Source organism: Quercus lobata, chromosome 8, assembly GCF_001633185.2.
Source record: "Quercus lobata isolate SW786 chromosome 8, ValleyOak3.0 Primary Assembly, whole genome shotgun sequence".
NCBI classification, from domain to species: Eukaryota; Viridiplantae; Streptophyta; class Magnoliopsida; order Fagales; family Fagaceae; genus Quercus; species Quercus lobata.
In genome coordinates this window covers 18,591,658-18,604,867 of record NC_044911.1, presented here as the reverse complement: position 1 = coordinate 18,604,867, position 13,210 = coordinate 18,591,658, and the positions used below count along the sequence as shown (strand labels likewise).

Here is a 13,210-nt window from a genome sequence, read left to right as displayed (position 1 = left end):
ATAGGTCATTGATTTAGTATTGGATAAAAAAGAGGGGTTGAAATACTTAGAATTTTTTCCAATAAATAATAAATAAATAGAAAAAAAATTATAATATAATATAAAGGGTTCAAATCATTTTATCGACATGAGTGTTATATATCGAAAAAACTTTTTAAGTAAATTCTTATTGGTTCTTATTTAGGCCTATCGTTGATATCACTTTTTTTTCTTCAATAACTATTTACCACATTAGTAGTTTGTAAAAAAAATTGTAACTTTAGCATTTTCCTTTAGGTAATGAGTACATTTAGGAAAAAAAATTGCTTCTAAACATGTTTAAAATGTTTTTTTTTTTTTGGGTTAAAGTGTAAACTTCACTCTTAAAGTTTGGAGATCTTTGGATTTTACTTCCTTTTTAGATTTTGGATTTTATGTCCTGAAGTTATACTCCATTTGCATCAACGATCCTTCTATTTATATATTTCGTTAAATGTCACATAAGAGTGTCACGCATGTTTAGTTAGTCCAATAGAACAATGCCACATCATTTTAATAGCTTAACAAAACTTCAAACAATTAAAATACAAATGTCTTGGCATAATTAATTATGTGACATCATTTTATTGGATGAACTAAACACACGTGACATGTTTATGTGACACTTAACGGAAAATATGGACGGAAAAACTACTTTTGCAAACCGAATATAAATTTCAGGGGTGAAATTCAAATTCTAATATTTTAGGATATAAAATCCAAATACCCCTAAATTTTCGTCATCGTCATTGTCTATTATTTTGGAAAGATCAATATGACTCAACACACGTTCCCATAACACACACTTATCTATTCCAATCCACATAATCCAGGTATCAAATCCTAACTTTTAAAATTAACCATAAATAGGAAAAGGAATACTAAAACATCACTCAAAGGACCAAGCATTCACCTTGCTGTTTTTGCTTTACTCTTTAGGAGTAAAATTATTCTTGATGACAAATGTTTTGTGTATATCCTCTAGTTGTTTACCTTTAATTATGTTTGCAGCTCTCTGGCATACTTGGTATAACAAGTCCTTGCCTTTGGGACAACTTGCAGTCTTGATGATATCATAGAGAACTGCCCGATCAACTTTAACAAAATCAGCTTTGTAAATTGTAGTAGCTAGTTGAGTTCGTCCTTGCTGACTGTCTCTTCCACATGCTTCTTGCACCACTATAACACCATGCCAATGGAATCATGTCATAAGTGCAGCCATCCTTGACCCTATTCTCGACGATAAGCATTTTAATTAATACTTATAAAGAAGTAAAATAGCTGGTCTAAAAGGGGCATTAAATAAATAAAAGTGATTAGCTTACAAGAAACAAAGTAAAAATAAGAATAAGATGAAAAGAAACAGATACGTGTGATACCTCCAGACCTAGTCAGTAATTGGTTAGCCCAAGTAAACCTGGAGTTGTTGAATTTGTTAAGTTATTGTTAGGCAGTTTAGTTAGTATAAAAAATGAATTTGTTAATCTTCTAAATGTGTAAATTAGAGTGGAGAGACTCACACCTCTATATATAGGGCCAGGCTTCTCACGTTGTTTTGTGTAGTCATTGTTTCAGTTCTCTTCTCTGTAATAATATAATTTCTCTCGGCTCTTTATTCTTCATTACTCTGATTCTCTTTCTATTTGTGATTTCTCCGGACACTTGCTGTGCTATATCAATGTGAGCTTGAGGAAGAGAAACTAGACAAAAGTGGGATATTGATGACTGTGTTTAAATAAATTGAACTAACCATAGAGTGAACAGAGCCATACCCAGTTCCTAACAACATCTCACACTGTTCATTGAAGTTTACACAAAGGTGAAGGACATTTTGGAATGATTCGAAAGCAAAATTGAGCATAAAGCAGAATCATACAAATGCTTTTGGTATAAACACTATATTATTTTACCAATATTCACCTATAAACTGTACACCAAGATGAATTTCTCTCAATCAACACCTCACCATTTGTGGGGGGCAGAAGCTTATAAAAGAACACACACACAAATACAAATGAAAAAAAAATGCCCAATAAAGAATGATATGCTTTATGTTAAGATTCAGTGGTAAAAGATATATCAACAAAGACATTTGGAAAATTCAAAGAGCAAGATTAGTAACCTGAAGGGGCTATAATTAGAAACTCTCAATGCAAAGTAAACAATTTGAACACATGTCCAAGTTGGTCTAAAATTCTTAAGGGGAAATTTTTCTTAAATTACAAATAAAAGTGTGACGGAAAGAAAGAAATTATCAACATGGGGATGTTACACATATCGTGTGAATTGACAAAAGGGTTGAAGTAAATTCTTGGCATTGGGATGGTCCCACTCCAGTGATTCCCACCATTGTTCTGGAAATGCTTTTATTATTTGAAGAGAGGGATGTGGGGATGGTTGACCATCAAGCAGGGGCAGTGAGAGAGGGATCCGCTTAAGCTTCCGGCAATAGCGTACTATTATTTCTTGGAGGGAATCAAAAACTAGTACTGCATTATCATTGCAGATGCTCTTCAATTGTGGTAGATCCCACAATTGCAAACACCTTAATTTGGGGAGAGTGAATATGGTAGTGCCAAGGCCTTTGTCCTTATTTTCTACTTCATTATCATCAGATGCTGCTGCCACTATTTCTTCAATTTGGCGACAATCTTCTACGTGAATCTCTTCCAAGTTTTGGAGGCACATCAACAACCTAGGCATGAATAACTTCTTTATATTTGGACAATTATATATTCTAAATTCTTTGAGACAGGCTAAGGTGCCTGATGGTGGAGATTGTGATAAAGCTCTGTCACATCTGTTAAATATAATTATTAATATTAGCAACGTGATGTGCTATACCATGTTGTGTATGCTAGAGTAGATGCGGAAGATGAAGCATAGAATAGGAACACCGAGAACACGAGGGTTACGTGGTTCAGCCTTGACAGCTTATATCCACGGAGGAATCCCTTAAGGGCTACATCTTTATTATGTATAAGAGTGTAGTATAATAACCTGTGTTACAATGAACCCTAACATGAGTATATATAGGCGACTAAACCCTAGACTACTAATACAAACAGGAGTGGGCTTGGGCCTATTACATTGGGCTAATATGTCTAATATATATCTCTAACACCCTCCCTCAAACTCAAGGCAGAAGCTCGATGAAGGCTTGAGGTTGGATAAACATTAGAAGATCACTTAGAGATGCCTTGAAGAATGCCTTTGAAGAAACCACAATGAAGAATGTCCCAATTGACCAATTTTGGAGTTTCAAATGAAGAAACGGAGTCCAAAATTGGAATCTACGGGAAAAACTGAGTAAGATAGGCCCTTTTGGAAATTTTGACTTTTGGTCAAAGGTCAACGCAAAAGTCAAAGTCAACTGGTCCAGGGTCAAAGTCAACAGTCAAAGTGCTCACGGGTCAGATCTGGGTGGTCCGGGTCGGGTCGGTCCGGGTCAACGGTCAGCTAGGTTACGTGGTGCTGACGAGACGACACTGCTGACGTGGCTGATGACGTGTCGCTGACGTGGACTAGGGCTGATGTGGAGGTGCTTGCATGGTTGCTGACGTGGAGTGATGATGTCATCCGATGACGTCAGATGACATTAGCAGTAGTTTTTCGGTGCCTGGCAGGAGCGTGCGATGTTCACTGGCGCGTGGAGGAGACGCCAGAAACTAAGGAGGCGCGTGTAATGTCGGATGAAGGCCGGAATCTCAGGTTTTGTAGATCAGTGGACGAGGAGGCCGTCATGGCGGCGCGTGTACCAAGAACATGGCTAGATGACGTGTACTTGGGCCTATTAGCTAATGTAATAGGCCCAAGCCCACTCCTGCTTGTAAAGGCACTGATGTACTTGGGCCTATTAGCCCAATGTAATAGGTCCAAGCCTACTCCTGCTTGTACTAGTAGTCTATGGTTTAGTCGCCTATATATACTCATGTTAGGGTTCATTGTAACACAAGTTATTATACTACACTCTTATACATAATAAAGATGTAGCCCTTAAGGGATTCTTCCGTGGATATAAGCTCTCAAGGCTGAACCATGTAATCATCGTGTTCTTGGTGTTCCTATTCTATACTTCCTCTTCCGCATTCACTCTAACATACACAACATAATATAACACATCACGTTGCTAATATTAATAATTATATTTAACATGGTATCAAAGCCAAACTTCGTTCTTGGCATCAAATAAACATCTCTACACAACAAAGAAGATTCTCACGTGCACACCATCATCAGAAGTCACACATGCTTGTTTGCTGGATCTAGACTCCACGGCATCTCGCAGCCGCCATGGCTCACTACTGTGTCCAGATTCTCAAGCCCAAGCAATCCGTGCCTCTCCCTATAAGATCTGTGCACATCAAGCCTTCGCCTGATGAAACCAATAAGACATATGTGCTCCATGGCATATCGCGACCAAAACCCAGAAACCCAACCTCCAACAGCAGCCGCACACGTTCCCACGCGCCGACAATGGCTCCTGGAACACTCACACGCGCCACCTCAGATTCCTGACTTCCAGATCGTGTTCTTGGTACACACGCCGCCATGACGGCCTCCTCGTCCAACGAAGTTTGGCTTTGATACCATGTTAAATATAATTATTAATATTAGCAACGTGATGTGTTATATCATGTTGTGTATGCTAGAGTGGATGCGGAAGAGGAAGCATAGAATAGGAACACCGAGAACACGAGGGTTACGTGATTCAGCCTTGACAGCTTATATCCACGGAGGAATCCCTTAAGGGCTACATCTTTATTATGTATAAGAGTGTAGTATAATAACCTGTGTTACAATGAACTCTAACATGAGTATATATAGGCGACTAAACCCTAGACTACTAGTACAAGCAGGAGTGGGCTTGGGCCTATTACATTGGACTAATATGTCTAATATATATCTCTAACAACATCTAATAAAGTCACTTAAGTTTTGCAAAAATGCAAGTTGTAGTGTCTCAAGGCTTTGGAGAGTGAGAATGGAAGAGGGGGATGAATAATGAACACATGCTCTACTCTATTGCACTTCTTAATTACACAGGCCTTCAAGTTATTGGCATTTTTCAATGATGAAATACCACATAAACTTCTTAAATCATTGCACTCTTGAATATATAGGAACTCAATATCTTCTGGGAGCAAAAGGGAATATTCTCCTCCACCTCTACTTGTACTTAAAATGCACCTTTTTAAGATTACACGTTTGTCAAAGGTGTCGCATTCAATTGGTGTGACATCTGGATCATCTAATCCCATTTGAAGTAGGTAATTGCTAGGTCCTCCCACTTTTAGGGATTTGACATATGCATTAAAGTTTTGGAGTTCACTGAATTGTCCGCTAAAAGTTTCCAATCTTTTCAAGTGTGCTACCTCCTCTCCATTCACTTTTAATGTTTCAGATGACCGGTAAACAACAAGATATTGGAGATGAGAGAGTTTAGTGAAAGTCCCAACAGGCAACATCTTTAGATTGGGTGCATAGAGATCCAAGTATCTGAGATTGACCAACATTTCCATACCATTAGGTACTTCACTAATTCCTGTATGCCAAAGATCCAACCTCCTCAGAAAGCTTTGCTAACGAAGGGACATGTTCTATTTTATCACATTCTCTAAGCAACAATGATGTAAGATTCTCCAAGTGGGAGAGTGAATTTGGCAAATATTCGATGCCATTATAGGATAGATCAAGAACCTCAAGACCATGCATATGCACAAAAAAAGAATCTGGTATTCTTCTTAGACTATTATGTTGAAGCATCAATGTTGAAAGTTTAGGACACCTTGGTGATAAACTAGAAGGAATTTCAGATATTTTGTTGTGCATCAAAGAAACCTTCTCAAGATCCTTTGTCCATTTTTCTTCATCTGGTATATCCTCCAACCCAACGCCAGCTTCTACCATGAATCGAGGACTTACAATCACAATTTGAAGTGCCATGTCCCTAACCAAATCATGCATCTTGACGCACTTTTTCTCATTTGGGAAATTGTCTATAATGCCCTCCAATAAGCAAGAATTTTCAAGTTTATTCAGAATAGTGTGACCCCTGTCAAACTCTACCTGCCTACTCTTCATTCTGTCAACGAAACCTTCATCAATAAACCTTTCTATCAACTCCTCTCTTTTAATTTTATAATCTTCAGGATATAGTGAGCAGTATAGAAAACAATGTTGCACTTTTGAATCATTCAAGCTCCAATAGCTAAATCTCAGTACTTGAAAAACCTCAGTTTCCATGTCATCTTGTCCCAGTTTTGATTCTTTCAAAATCTCCAATGCATTCCTCCATTCACAGATGTCATCCACTCCTCTCATGCTTCCAGCCAGTACGGTTGTGGCAAGTGGCAGACCTGCACATTCTTTTGCAACAGACCTTGCAATATCTTTTACTTCAGGAGAAAGTGAAATTTCATTCCCAACTTTCTCCAAAAATAAGCTCCAAGCTTCTTCCTTTGAAAGGGGCTCCACTTTGATTTTCACTTGGCAACCCATCCTTCGACACACATCTAATGATCTCGTGGTTAAAATCAATTTGCACCCATTGACTCTGACAGGAATTCCCACCTTCTCTAAAACAAAATGATTCCAAACATCATCTAAAATGAGTACAGATTGTTGTCTTCTCATCAAAGCCTGGGCCAATTTTGCCGCCCTTTTCTTTTCATCATCCATGTTTGAAAGGTCTAGATTCAGTATTTTTGCAATATCATTTTGCAATTTATGAATGCTAAAATCTTGTGATACTGTGATCCAAAAAACATGATCGAAAGTGTTTGGATTTTCTATAAGTTTGTTATGGATATGAGTCACCAAGGTTGTTTTCCCCACTCCCCCCATTCCATAAATGCCAATGATTAAGACCTCATCCTGCATTAGACATGTCCAAATCTTATCCATATTTGTTTGAAATGTTTGACCCACCAATTTTGTTGTCAACAATGCATCTCCCTTGGTCTCATGTGCTTCAAATGTGAGCCCTCCAGGAAATCTTCCTTGATCCACAAGTTGTGTCACTTCTCCAGTCAGCTCTTCCACTCGTTTCCACAACTGTACACGCCCAAGCAATCTCCTTTCTTCCAGTGTTTGCTCCAGGCTATGAACTTGCCTGTTTATTCTCTCTACATTCTTCAACCAATTTTCAACTTGCTGCCTTCGTTTCTTTAAATATAGTGATTCTGCATATTCTAGTTCTTTATTTATGTCAGCTTCCCTGCTGCTCAGATCTTCCAATTTTCTTTTTAGTTTTTGCATCTTTTCATCAAGGCTATTGCAATAGCATAGCTGTTCCCCCATGTCAATTATTTTTCCCAATTTTGCCATACCTAATACCAAAGAGGCAAAATTTAGTCTTTCACATTTGACTTGGGAATGAAATCAATATAAAAGAAAGTTTTGTACACAACAACACATTGTTTCCATGTGAGATGTTCCACACACACACACAGAGGGATCAACATATTAAGCAAAAGAATAGGAGAACTTTTTGGCTAGGTTGACAACATGCCTATTAAGAGGGAAGATGAAGTAAAACAAAATTTGATATTAAGGACCAATTCTTTATGGCTAAGATATCATTACGGCTCCAAAAATAGTCATACTAAAAAGGATATAAAGGTATAAAGAAGAAGATGGTACTATTCTTTCATGATTTAAAATAAATTTTTAGCCTATCTTAATTTTTAATGAAAATAAATTAATTAATACAGTCATATTCTTTCATGATTCAAAATATCATCATCTCTTTTTAAGGAATTGCTGAAAAGAATAGTGAATGATTGCTGGCAATGTGGCTTCAGATACTCAGTTCAACAACTGATGCGTAAAGAGCTATCTTAACTTGATGTAATTAACAGCCTGCATAGATAAGTTGACCACAGGGCATATAACAATGGAGATGCAGTGACAACTTGGCAACATTCTAAGACAGATAAAGCTGTCTAAGATTACTCAAACAGAATTTACAGAGGACCTAGCATCAGCATAGAACAAATATTGGTCTAACGTAGATATCTTAAAAGTACTTGAATGTAGAAAAAAAATCACACATGCAATCCAAAGCGAGCAGAACAGATTCTGGTCTTCCTTAGCATGAATTAGAATGGAACAAGATTGTGAGATGGAAATTTTCAGAATTAATTGGTGTCTAAGAGAAGGAGTGAACAAAACTACAATGTACTGATGGGAAGAAACATACTTTACACTAATAGGCCAATTTCTCCTTTCAAGCATCTTTAGTTATGAGAATTTACAATACTTTCATGTTGTAGTATTAATATTGTTTTATAGAAAAAGGGCTAAAATTACAAATTACACCATATAATTTTAACATATTTTCAATTCAATACTTTTACATTTTAGTCCTTTAATTTTTTTCAATTTATTATTTTTAACATTCAAAAACGATATTGTTTTGGTGGATAATGGGGCTGATTGAACAGAAGGACTGCATTAAAAATGAATGGAAGTTAATTGACTGAAATGAAAATTAAATAACTGAATTGAAAACAGGTAAATGTTAGAGTATAGGACAGGTATACATTAAAATTATTCCAACATCTTAGTGTACGTTTTTATACAAGTCCATGTCTGGCATCCAGTGTTTCACCCTTTTTTTTTTGAGAACAGCGCTTTTGTCTTTTTTAGTGGGTCTTATGCACTGTTTACAGGACCTACAAACCTCTTTTTGCACCAAAACTTTTATTAAAAATGGATCTCATAGCACTATTCACACATTTAAAAATTATTTTGTTATAGTGTTTTCAGTTTTCAATTTTCAACAAAATAAGCGATATCCAAACACACCTTTACTGTTATATTTTAAGCCAAGATTTCATTTTTCTTGGAGCTCAATCGCAACAACATTTAACAATATATATTCTGCTTTAAATACTATCTGGAATGGGTAAACTACAGAAGTTAACAATGCAAAGAAGCAAAACTAAAGATGTGAACATATATGGTCAAAAACAGAAACAACCAGGGGCGTAGCCAGGAATGAATACTTGGGGGGGTCGGGTTATAACAGAAATATACTAAATATAATTCTTAAGTCTATTGGATACAAAATTATCAACTTTCATATATCATCATATACTTGAACATGTTGGGAATTCAACCGAAATTCCAAACCTGTGAGAAACAAAAAAATAGAGAAAAGAAAACGCCAAAAGAAAAATAATCACACGCACAAGACAGTAGTTAAGTGGTTCGGCAATTTGCCTACGTCCACAGAGTTGCAGGGATTTCACTATTATAAAAGAAAATTACAATGTGCGGTTACAGTGTTTTTCTTTCTCAAAAACAACAAGAAGACAAAACCCTAATCACAAAAAAAAAACGGCTTTTATAACCTCCGCACAGGATTCACAATGGGCTACAAAAACGGGCCAAAAATTTTTTGTCGGCCCAAGCCTCCGCTCCATGGACTAAGCCTTAGTAAATCTCCCATATAATTTAAACAGTCAACCCATTTTTAATACAACTTTAATTAATAATAACCCCTTAAACAAAAACAAAAATAATTTAATTAATTTGTCTTTTATAATGTATTGGTTAATTTAATTATATAGCTTTAATTATTGTTGTTTAGCGTAACAATAAACTATATTGCTTTAATTTATTTGTCATTAATTATAATGTTTTAATCCTAGTTGGTAATTACGCGTATGTTACACGTAAAATACGCGTACATACGTAACAATTAATAAAACTCTGGTTTGCCGATTTGTTTCCAATTGTACAGTAAATTATGCGTTATTTTGGAATGAGAGTTTCATTCCCGTTTGTAACGCACAAAAGTTATAAACTGCGGAAACATACGGGCTATAAAATACTAAAGAGATAAAGTTGAAGTCAACTACAGCAATAAATGATTAAACAATTCCTAAGAAATAGCCTTAAAAGAGTGAAACACATATCCTTTGTTACAATTCCTAAAATATAGCAATAAGCAATTAAACAATTCCTAAAAAATTGCAATAAATGATAGCTAATAATTTAATTATTAGCTTTTAAATAAATATTAATTATTATTTAATAATGTTGGTTTACACTAAAAACCAACACATTGACCATTGACCAACAAAAAGGAATAACCGGATAAGACAAATTTATAAAGACAAACAGAAAAAAAGTAAAAATCAACCAATTAAAGAGTGAGATGCTATTAAAGTTAAAGAATAAAGAGACTCAGAGAGATTTCATTTCCATTTTTCCATTCGGTCATTCAATGAGAGAGAGAGAGAGAGAGAGAGAGAGAGAGACTGAGAGAGAGTCAGAGAGAAAAACCTTGAGGGAGGGCCAGACTGCCGAAGCCGGAGCGGAGGAAGCAACGAGTCAACGACAGATCTCCGATGAGTGATGACCGATCTACCGTCTGGCGTCTACGATCTACAAAAATTTCGTTTCATTTTTCATTTTAGTGACAGTGAGAGAGAAAAAGAGAGAAATACCTTGAAGGAGGGCCGGAGGGAGCACCGAAGCAGAGGCAGAGGGATTTGCAATCTGCGATCTTCGATCTGCGATGAGGGGCGAGCGACAACGGCGACGACGAGCGAGCTGTGGCGTTGCGGCGACGTGACCGTGGGTTTGCTGGGGTTTGGTTTTTATTTGTGTATTGGGGATTTTTTTTTTTTAAGATAAAAACCTCTGTCTCTCTCTGTGTTTGTGTTCTCTGTGTTTGGTTTGCTGTTGAGTTTGATTTGCTCTGGCTGATTTGCTCTGTATAGGCAGTATTGGGCATTGGGGTATGCTTTCTCTGCCACCGATTTGATTTCTCTGCAGCGACGTGATGGTGGATTTTCTGATTTCTGTAATTTTTTTTTTTTTTTCGGTTGAGAATGCGTGGGCTTGCCGTGAGCGAGCTACTGGGCTCACCGTGGGCTTAGCTTGCCGTGGGCTTCTCTGTAAATTTTTTTTTTTTTTGCTTGAAGTAGAACAGAATTTTTTTTTTTTTTTTTTAATTTGAGGATGTTCCTAATTTTTGATTGAGGCCTGGGAAAATGGGTGAGAAATTGGTAGGGGGGGCCGACTGTCTAAGGTTGGGGGGGCCTAATTATTTTTTCTTCATAGTCTAATGGGAAATTTTTTTTATTTTTTGCAGGGGCCACGGCCCCCCCAAGCCATTATGTGGCTCCACCCCTGGAAACAACGTTCATGCATGCAAGAGAAATTTTGGTGTGATTGCTTATTTCTTGAGGCACTAAAAGCCCTGGACATAAATTTCTCTTCATCTTTGTGGTTAAAGGGTAACCAAATATTAGTGCTTTAGAAAAAAAAAAAAAACCAACTTAGCGCAAAACAAGCTTATGGGTTGTTTTCCACCAAGAACTAGAAGAAGAAGAAGAAAAAAAAAAAGATACCCAACACGAGAGAATTAATTACTCCAATCAATAGAGCAAAAGAAAGAAACCAAACATAAAGGCATCCAGATAATTTATTGTAATCAAGCTTGAGAAGCTGGTACTCACTTGAATTGGATGGTTCAGAGTAGAGACGATGAAGAATGAACTGTAAACTTCTATTTCTCTGGCAAGAATGAATGGAAGATTAGCAGTAAAGTTGAAAACTCAAAAGGGTACAGAAGCTTTTGGATATTATATTGCGCAGATAGGGATAGCATGCGGGGACGGGGTCATGCAAAGTGAACTTTTACTTTTATAAACAAACAAAAGCAGGGATTGGTCATATACTAATATTGTACGACCAAGTCAAGTCTCATTGCATAACTTTCGAAGTCAATTGGTTGGAAAATCTTTACATTGATCTTTCCTTTCAATTTACAAACTGTTGAATTATATTTCAAAATCAATGATGTAATTGAAATTTAAAAAGATTTGTGAACATTTGTCTTTGAAAGAGCATAAATCAATTTGTTTAATCCTATTTCATATCCCTATCCCATTATCACAAAGCAAAATCTTTTGTATATCAAAATATAGACATGGGTGAATTGAGGGTACGAGAGAGAATGAGATAATTGAATGTTTTTTAAAATAATTAAGTTGCAATTTGCATCCTTAAATTTTGAGATAATTTTGATTTTGTTTTTATAGTTTCAAAATTTGGATCCGTACCTCTACAGTTATAGTTTGCATTTAAGTCATTTCATTAATGTATTGTGATGAGATATCTATTGAATACCAACTAAGATCAAAAGAACGTTTTTTTTTTTTCATCATTCAAAATTATGTCATTTTCAACCCTATTAAAGTCCTTTCAAATATTATTTTGAAAAATTGCAATTTACACCCTTAAGTTTTTGGGTAGTTTAAATTTTCCCCTAAAAATTTCAAATTTTGGATTTGAAAAACTACTTTATTTTGAGTTGAGATAACGGACACTTCATCACAACGCATCAACGAAATGGCTTAAATCCAAAATATATGTTATGTTAGGAGTACAGATCAAAGTTTTGTAACTTTAAAGGGCAAAATAAAAATTACACCAAAATTTAAGGGTACAAATTGCAGTTTTGTCTTTTAAATTAAGGAGAAGCAGAATAGATATCCCTCCCCTTAATTTATATGTTTTGAAAATTAAAATGAGATAAATATGAACCTTCTTTTGTTCAATTTAAAACAAATTGATATAAATTGATATCATATGGACCAAATGGACCATTTAACTTTTTTTGTTGTTGATAAGAGACCATTTAACTTGTTCGGTAACTATCTCTCAAAAAAAAAAAAAAAAAAAACTTGTTCGGTAACTAGAGGGAGGTTAAATTGATTAAGTTACCAAGTAAAGTTGAGAACTTTCTTATAACCAATGCATTTTAAAGGTTCATTTAAAAAGAGTTTGCAATTTGGGAATTGAAAATGCTTAGAAAATAATCTCTTAGTTCAGAATATAGAGTTCTCTCTTGTTAGGACTCAGGGTCAACCTTTTCATTAGACAACTTATTTATATACAGATCCTTTAACATATGAGTGTCTCCTATCTCATCTTTTCTACAAACTTTGTTTTCGAAAAATAATGCAAAGTACAGAATAAACCAACACATTTACGGATTTTGTTCGTTTAACTTGGAATGTCTTCTGAATCAGCTTTATCCTTGATACTACCCTCAAATTGGAGCAAGGAAAAGAACAATTTGGTTCAGAAATCTGAGGACTTGATTAGAGGACACAAAGCGCATAACCAAATCACCCAGTACACCCTTTTCTATAACAAAATTATAGTC

General features: G+C 35.7%; 1 pseudogene across 1 annotated transcript; it reads right to left on the bottom strand.

Moving 5' to 3' along the window:
• Positions 1 to 2,187: 2,187 nt before the first annotated feature.
• LOC115956547 lies at positions 2,188 to 11,601 on the bottom strand (annotated as a pseudogene). Its single transcript, XR_004084300.1, has 4 exons — positions 11,496 to 11,601; positions 5,050 to 7,349; positions 4,381 to 4,599; positions 2,188 to 2,818 (listed from the first exon to the last, which is right to left on the bottom strand). The product of XR_004084300.1 is annotated as a probable disease resistance protein At4g27220 (transcript).
• Positions 11,602 to 13,210: the final 1,609 nt, after the last annotated feature.